The sequence below is a fragment of the Phalaenopsis equestris genome, unplaced genomic scaffold (genome assembly GCF_001263595.1).
Source record: "Phalaenopsis equestris unplaced genomic scaffold, ASM126359v1 Scaffold000012, whole genome shotgun sequence".
Lineage (NCBI taxonomy): Eukaryota > Viridiplantae > Streptophyta > Magnoliopsida > Asparagales > Orchidaceae > Phalaenopsis > Phalaenopsis equestris.
The window spans coordinates 487065-495001 of record NW_018164454.1 but is presented as its reverse complement, the minus strand read 5'-3'; positions in this window follow the sequence as shown (position 1 = coordinate 495001).

Here is a 7937-nt window from a genome sequence, read left to right as displayed (position 1 = left end):
GAAAAATTTTTCGATTGCTTCTTTAGATTCGACGTTGTGTTGTCGGTTATACTCTGAATAAAAACTGACTGTAATGATATCATTACTAAACCATTAGAAAGTATCCCTATTACCGCTGAAAACCCCATTTTTTCTTTCACCCGCGCGTCTTCTTCCCTCGATTGGTTTCACCGTAAATCCCTCCCAACACCCTCAATCCTATTCTCTCGGTCGTAACTCACAAAACCTTCGCCCATACCGTCGCCATCCGTGCTAGCTGGTAGGACATTGACGAGATCACGGCTTACAAAGACTTCTAAAACTCTCATTTTTCTCATCCTTCTGCTTCACCCCTACAAAAACCATTGAGTAAAGTATGCTTGTTCGCACCATTCTACACCTTTATTCGTTCTAGACTTATCTTACTCCTCTCCCGGTTTCGCCCTAAAACTCTTTTTTATTCGTGATACAATCGCCATTCGAGCTAGTAGGGAAGACAATTAAGAGATCACGTCTAACAAAGACCACCGAAACTCTCCTCTTTCTCATCCTTCCGCTCTGCTCTTACCTAAAACCAATGAGCAAAGTAAGCTTGCTCGAGCCATTCTTCCTCTTCGCGAGCTTATTTTCGGAAACCAGTGAGGAAGGTAAGCTTGCTTTTACCATTCTTCATCTTTGCATGTTCTGGCATGAAATGCGTAAAGATATAAGAATTTAGAGCTTAGAGCTTTTAATGTTTATGTTATACATGTTAGGAACCTATGCTTTTAAACTTTATCTACTTTCTATCCTAAATATCTTATTTTCTTTAGGAAATCAATAGTTTTTTTTGCAATAATGTGCTGTAATGTAATTTAGTGGTGTTAATTTATACAGGTAGCATGTTCTTCATTTTACTCTAGCAAAATGGAGATATCAAGCCCTTTTTATATATAAAACCGAGAAACCCAAGCCAACTTACCCATACAAATCTAGTGCTTAACCATAATTTCTTCGAAAACAAGGAGATTAGGCACTAAACATTCAAAATTGTGGGCTAAACATGAATTTTTCCCTCTGCTGAAACTAAGTGATGTATTATACATCCTAACTTCCATTACATTTAAACTTGAAAACACCTAATTACTATCTAATTGTCTAAAGCACGCCTAATTACCATTAATCACAACCTAACCATGACTAATCTCTACTAATTGCCCTTAAACGATAAGTCTAACTTATTCATCCTACCCAAACCGACCGTTAATCATCTTAACTAACCTTGAATAACCTTCTAATTAGCCTAAATTGTACGTAGGCATCACAGTTAGGTTAATAATTAATTGATTAACATATAAATTCATTAATTAAGCATGTTAGGAACTTATGGCATTTAAAGTTTATCCATATCATTCTTTCTACGCTGAAATCAGGTGGTACGTGGCTCGAACAACAACAATTGCTCAAAAATTGATTTGGATTATGCTCGTACATTATGTTCGGATCAAAATAAATGCACTGACCTATGAGCTAAAATTTTGAATTAAATTTCTTTCGAGCCAACAATCGCTCGGTCCGAAATCGAATCGTTTAACATCCTACTGATGTTAGATAATTAAACAATCTAACTTTGATCCAAAAAATAATGAAAGATGATCAATTGTAAATTAACGAATAGTTAAAATTAATATTTAGTTGTTTTGGTGTTTAGCTGGATTTAGGCTAAATCTGTAGATTAAATCCATTAAAACGTATCTCTCTAATATTAATCATCATTGTAGCTACACCAACATTTTCACGGGTATATTTGTTTCGTAATTTGTTTCCAACAGTAAAACCAATTATAAACCTAAATATTCTCATCTCTGCCACTTTTTACTAAATTACTTGCACACCTCTAAACATATTCTGAGAAGAAAATACTGCTAGCTTCTGTCCTAATCTCTGCATAACTTATCATATTATAAGAAGAAGAATAAAAGTGGAGTGTATATGATCAAGCTAAGAAAGGAAAGAAAAGGATAATACTTTGCTTGTTTTATATAGATTTTGGGAAGATTTTATCTATGGAATAGCTTGCAAGACTGAGAATATCATAATATTTTTTATGATGGTTAATCGATTATCTAAGATGACCAATTTTCTACCATAGTCTAAAATCAGCATGCTTCCCACATTGCTAAGTAGTTAAGAAAAACACATCTATCTATGTGAGCTATCATTGATTGTTATGATTGATCTTGGTTTTAGTTGATTTGATGCTTTTGAAAAACTATTATCTAAACTAAAAATTGCTTATTAGTCTTTTATTCTCAATTTGATATTCAAATTGAGATAATTAAGTGGAATTTAGAAACTTGTTTAGGCATTCAATGATATCTAGGGGTTTATGACCCATTCAAAATTCTCTAAAATGTTGGATTCAATGCATATCACCTTAATTTTATTGCAACTAATTTTTTCAGTAATTAATATTCAAGATCTAATATTATATGAAGTTGTTAGCAAATTATAACTAGTTTAAACTAACTCTTTTTCTTATTTTTAAAAGTTGATTTTAATTTTATGGAGGAAGTATCCACTAATTCAACTCTCAAGTTTTAATTTCATACTTGCTGCAAAAATAAACCATTTGTGAATATTTGATTTTGAGAGACTCATAATCAAAATAAATGTCTTAATGTGAGAAATCCAACCAATCCAAAATTACTTAATTTCAATGTTTTTAATAAACTTAAATGTTAATGAATGATATATGTATAAGAGAATTAATATTTGTTGTTCAATAGAGTATTTGAGGAATTTTAATTAAATTTACAAAAGAGGAGTCCATCGGGGCATCATCAGATGCACTTTGTCCCAGGTCTAGGATTTACACCGTCCTGATCGTGCTCGACAGCAACTTCCACTGATCTGTAACAGTTTCCTATGCTAGGGCAAATCGCAGCAACTTCCACTTATCTGTAACGGTTTCCTATTCTATGGCAAGTCAAATAATCATTCTGAAGCCTGTGTGGTATGATTTGATAATTGAGAGATTTTTTGTGTCATGTGGTGCAATTAGTGGACTTTCAAAGCGAGAAATGAAAAAATAACCTTAAGGGTCTGGCGTGGCCATGCCCAAAATCAGGCAGCATCATGCCTACCTCGTCCCCATAAGGGTTGAGGGGGCAGCTTTTGATGTAGCCACACATAAAGGCAGTGTGACCATGCCACAAGACATAGCCCACGGTGTAATTACGTCATGGGACGACATGACCACGCCGCATCTTCCTTCAAACTACTCAGAACCACCTTCAACGTGACTATGCCGTAAGACAGAGCACATAATGTAATTTCACCATGGGACAATGTGACCACACCCACACCATCAGTAGAGTAGCGTGAACACGTTGTAGCTCGGCGTGACCATACTGGCCTGCCCAGATTTCTAAAATTTTGCTTGGCGGGCCTAGGGAAGCGGGTCATACGAAAGCTAAATTTGCTGATTTTTTTGAACTTGGGGAGATCTCCTTAGGCTAGTAAGAAGTTGGGGGATTAACTCCTTTTTTGCATGTTCTAAGTGCTCATGATTAGCTTTTTTTGGTATGATTAAGGGGTAACTTTGGGGATTTTGCATGAGGAGGCTAGTTTAAGCTTCTTCTCTTCCTCAGTTCAACTATCTCCTCTCATTTTTCAGTATAGGATTTTTTCTGAAGCTTGGTGAGCTTGAGAGATCACAAGGGGATAACTCCATCTTCTTTCTCTAAAAGCGTAGGCTTTTCTTGGAGCTCAGAGCTTGGAGCAAGGAAGAAGGAGTAAGACTCTTCATGAAACGCCACGTTGGTAAGATTCCCTAAAAATCCCTCACATTTTCTTTCTTAGCTAGCCCTAGGAGTAGGTTTTACTAGGTGTTGTGGGTTTTGGTTGCCCACATGAGACGGGTTTGATCGACCACCTGGTATTGTCCAACGCAATCAATTCTCCATCATCGGGTGATACAATTGGTGGAATGGTACTGGTCGGCCTGACCATACGCCTTTTGATTGGCCAACTTTGTGGTGTCGTCTTGGGTTGATCGCACATGCTAGGAAAGTTGGTCGACCAACACTAGTCGACACGACCACACGCATTTTTATTGCATGTTTTTTATTAGAAAAGCCCTATGTTAGGAATCACATTTGCGGTCAATTCCTTGCAAAGCTGAGTATTTTTTTTTCCCGTGATAAGCCTTAGCTCTAATCTAAGTAGGTCGGAATCCTAATTTTCCCCTTGCTTTGACATTTCCAACCCTTCTTGGAGGGGATGAAATATTCGGATTTGTGAAGTGAGAAAAGCTTTGTAGCTAGCTTACTTTGTAAAATGATGGGGAGCTATGGAATGGGAAAACTGTGTAGTTAGTCCATTCCACAACATTGTGGAGAGTTTCCTTTGTAAACCTGAAGGTGAAGCTCCCCAAATGCCTCACCAAAGCAGAAGGTGACTAAATCGCTTATCCATGTGCTAAACCCTAGGTATATGGCCGCCATCGGTCGTGTTCACTTGCATCATGTTGGGTTTGTATTATATCCTACACTTTGCTTGTTACATTGCACTTTGGATCGACCGGTTGCCTTGACACAGTCAGACTTGCACTTTGGTTCGACCGACCGACCCGACTAAAAATTGGTCGAGTTGAACTGTTCACCTCGCTCGATTTGTTAACCACTTTGGTCCAATCGGCTGATCTGGTCTCGTTGACCAGTCACTTAGGTCTGATTGGCCGTCCCGGTCTGGTTGACCAACAAATTTGGACTGACCGATAGCCCTGGCCCGGTCGACTGACCATTTTGGTCCAACCGGCAGCCCTAGCCCGATCAACTAGTCACGTTGGTCCAGTTGGTTACCTTAGCTCGACTGAGCCCGTTGGCTACGTTGCCCCAGGTTGACTACCTCGGTCAACCTAGTAAGTCGAACAACCAATTTCACTTGCATAATGTGTGTTTTACATGTGCATTAGAATTGATTTCATGACTTTGTACTAACACATTCATCACTTGCACCCTTGTCATTCATCTTTGAGCATATACACTCATATGCTCTCGATGAAGATTTGTGCCTATTATCGACACATTACTCTATATACCTGCTTTATGGCATCCTTGTGTCATTTAGCACCACGTCAAAAGTGGTTCGCATTTACACTTGTGCACTTCTGTATGATTGGCTTGCATGGCACTTTGTATATCTATGGCTCGTATGCTTAAAGTGGTGCGCATTTGAATTTGTGTTCTCACGCACATATCAGACACATTCACAAATATGTGACTGGAAGGCTTGCAAATCAAGCCTACATGATGTGTAAATCTCCCTAGTGAGAATTACTCACATTCTCTTCTTATGAAACCGTGTTGGACTGTCATAGGCCGCCCTTTTGGGTCACTACCTCCACAACACAATCATTCTTCGGGCCGCAAAATAAGTGGGACACATCTCCTTGGGAGCACTCTAGACCCCAAAACAAACAAAACGCCTGAACCTCTTGTTGTTGGTAGCTTTCATATGCATTTTTTGCAGATATTTGGCACAATCCATTTCGTTCTGATTTTGTTCGTACGTATGTGCATAACCTATCCTAGCGAGTTTTTCCACATGGAAGTTATCCACATTCCTTCTCTTATTTGTATGCATTTTCCGCATGTCATGTTTTTTTGGTTTCTCTCTTCTCATGATCATTCACATGATCCGGAAGAGAAGCTTCTTCGAAAAGAGAAGCATACGACAATGAAAAAACTAGGGACTGCTTTAAAAATAAAAAGATAAAGGAACAAAAACACCACCATTAATGCTTGCCTCTTGATGATTGTCATACATCAATGCTATCCATTTTTTGATCACCATCATCACTCTCTGTACTCTAATATCTTATACTACAACTGAAAGTGGTCAATCTTGTTTTATATACTTTGCAATCTTATCTTTTCTTATTAAAGATAGGAACATAGTATTGTAAGTTTATTTAGACACTGAATTATTTGTTGGATTATGTCAACTAGGCTAGACCTTGATATTTTCCTACATTCCAAAATTTCTATATAAATTTGATATTTTCTCCTTTTTGCTATTTTTATATTTTATGTAACTACATGCTTATGTGATGTTAAGATAATAATTTCTCTTTTTATTATCACAAATTTATCAGAAAACAATAATAGACAACCACATTTCCTTATATTATCTTTAAAAATATCATTGACTTTCTTTTACCTTTTACATTCACACTCCATGATTGATTTTCATTATATGTGCACAAAAAGAAATTTCAGAGTGTGATTAAAGGAAATAGAGAAGGCAATCGATCGAAGCAACCTTGAGATAAATCACGACTTATTTCTTACAGAAAACCTAGCAAAAGCAAAAGAGAAAAAAAAAATGAAGATCATTAGTAAGTCCTCCTTTCATGCCTTCGAAAATTTTCAAAGTGTTGTACCATTTGATTAAAGTTAGCATTCCTATAAAGATGCTTAAGTGGATATTCTAATTTCAATAAAATATATTAAATTATAAGAAAGAGAGAATGTTAAAAAAACTAAGTTTTTTTCATATGAACTTGCACTTTAATGAAACTATTTTTCATGAGCTCAAGGAGGATGATCCTATTAGGAGAAGATGAAAATTTGAAGGGATTAACCCCATTAGGACATAATTTAGATGTGGCTCATCTAATCTCTACATCATATATCATATTATAAGAAAACTAAAACTAGAATATGTTTCAGTGAGCGAAGGAAACGAGAGTGAATGCGTAGGCAAAATTAAAACATTTTAATGAAATTATTTCTTTTATGAGAGAAAACCCCCCTCTATCCCGCTTTTATAGTTCAAAAGAATCACAAGAAATTTCTTATCCCTCAAACTTGCACTAGATTAGAACATTTTCGAAGTTCTTTAAATCAAGAAAGGAAAAATAAACTTTCTTAAAATATTTCCTATCATAAAAATATAAGATGCACAATTTATAACTAAAAATTTTAATGAAATTATTTCTTTTATGAGAGAAAACCGCCCTCTATCCCGCTTTTATACTTCAAAAGAATCACAAGAAATTTCTTATCCCTCTAACTTGCACTAGATTAGAACATTTTCGAAGTACTTTAGATCAAGAAAGAAAAAAATAAACTTTCCTAAAATATTTCTTATCATAGGAATATAAGATGCACAATTTTTAACTAAAGTATGATAGTATAATGTTTTAATTAAAAAGGATGAAATTTACCTAGTACACTATTTAGTTTCTAAATTTATTTTCTAGGCAATAATTAGCAATGCTTTCAATAAAATCTTCTTGGGTCCATTTAACTATTTATATGGGTGAGCACACATTTATTTTGAATTGATTAGTTTTCAAATTGATCAAAAATCTAAAATCTAAAAAATCAAACCAATCAAAATTTCGATAAAATTGAATCGATCGAACTAAAATTTAATTTGGTTTAAACGATTTATTTATGAGCAGACGAAAATTTAATTATTATTTGGAGTTCAGCTATGAATGGATCGTTTTTCAAATTGATCAAACTAATTAGAACTAAAATGTAAAATCTAAAAAAAATCAAGCCGGTCAGAATTTTTTGATTTAACCGATCGAATCAAAATTTAATTTTTAAATCATTTATTTATGAACAAACTAAAGTTTAATTAATAGTTGGAGTTCATTCATGAATGGATTAGTTTTCAAATTGCTCAACCTAAAAAGTCAAACGAATCAAAATTTTGATATTACTGAACCGATCAAACCAAAATTTAATTTGGTTTAAATGGCTTATTTATGGACAAAGTACAATTTAATTATTAGTTGGAGTTCGGTCGTGAACAAATATCATGAATTACATATCTTATACGTAATATATTGATTTAATTCCATGGATCTTGTTTTTATATCAATTAAATAATGCATGTTGGGTTAATGTCAATTTAGCACATTAAAGTAAGATATATATATATATATATATATATATATA